Here is a 1,300-nt window from a genome sequence, read left to right on the forward strand (position 1 = left end):
GAATGTAACTAGGGCTACTCGTCCTACTGCTAGAGGACGCATTTATTGTGTGAGTGCTGAAGATGGGAATCCATCTGGGAATCTGATTCAACGTGACTGTGAGATTGCAGGTAACACTCTAACTGCACTTTTTGATTCGGGGGCAACCCATTCCTTCATTGCTATGGATTGTGTGAATCGTTTGAAGTTATCTGCGTCAACTTTACCTTTTGATTTGGTTGTTTCCACACCTGTTAAGACTTTGACAGTAAATTCTACATGTTTACATTGTCAAATAACTATTCAGAATAAGGATTTCTTGGTTAATTTGATTTGTTTACCTCTACCATCACTCGAGGTCATTCTCGGTATGGATTGGATGTCTTACCATTATGTGATCTTGGATTGTGCTCGTAAATTGGTTCTTTTTCCCGAACCAGGAGTTGTTAAGTATCTAGCCGCCAACAGACTCCGAGTGTCGCTAAGAGAAGGAACTCATGAGTTTTTGTCTCTGGCTAATGTGGAGGCAAAGATAAATGTGGACATAGAAGATGTGATGCTTGTCAATGAGTACCGGGAAATTCTTCATTGATTTGCACCCAGGAACGGGACCCATTTCGATGGCACCTTATCGAATGTCGCCATTGGAATTAAATGAGCTCAAAGGCCAAATTGAAGACTTGTTGGAGAAGAAATTCATCAGACCAAGTGTATCACCATGGGGTGCTCCAGTTTTGCTAGTTAAGAAGAAGGACGGAAGCTCGCGCTTATGTGTGGATTATAGACAGCTTAACAAGGCAACTGTTAAGAATCGTTATCCTTTGCCACGCATCGATGATTTAATGGATCAATTGAGAGGGGTCGCGATATTTTCGAAGATTGACTTGAAGTCGGGTTACCATCAGATTCGAGTAAGGGAAGGAGATATTCAGAAAACTGCTTTCAGAACCCGTTACGGACATTATGAATATCTCGTTATGCCGTTTGGGGTTACCAATGCACCAGAAATTTTCATGGACTACATGAACAGAATCTTTAACCCATTCCTTGACAAGTTTGTTGTGGTGTTCATTGAGGATATATTAATTTATTCGAGAACTGAGGAAGAGCATGGAGAACATTTACGTCAAGTTCTTGAGATTTTACGCGATAAGCAATTGTATGCCAATCTGTCAAAGTGTGAATTTTGGCTAGAGAAAGTGAATTTCTTAGGACATGTGATAACCAAGGAAGGAATTGCTGAAGATCCGGCTAAGATTGATGCGGTTCTTGCTTGGAAACAGCCTCAAACTGTCACTGACATACGAAGTTTCGTAGGATT

The sequence above is a fragment of the Cicer arietinum genome, chromosome 3 (genome assembly GCF_000331145.2).
Source record: "Cicer arietinum cultivar CDC Frontier isolate Library 1 chromosome 3, Cicar.CDCFrontier_v2.0, whole genome shotgun sequence".
Lineage (NCBI taxonomy): Eukaryota > Viridiplantae > Streptophyta > Magnoliopsida > Fabales > Fabaceae > Cicer > Cicer arietinum.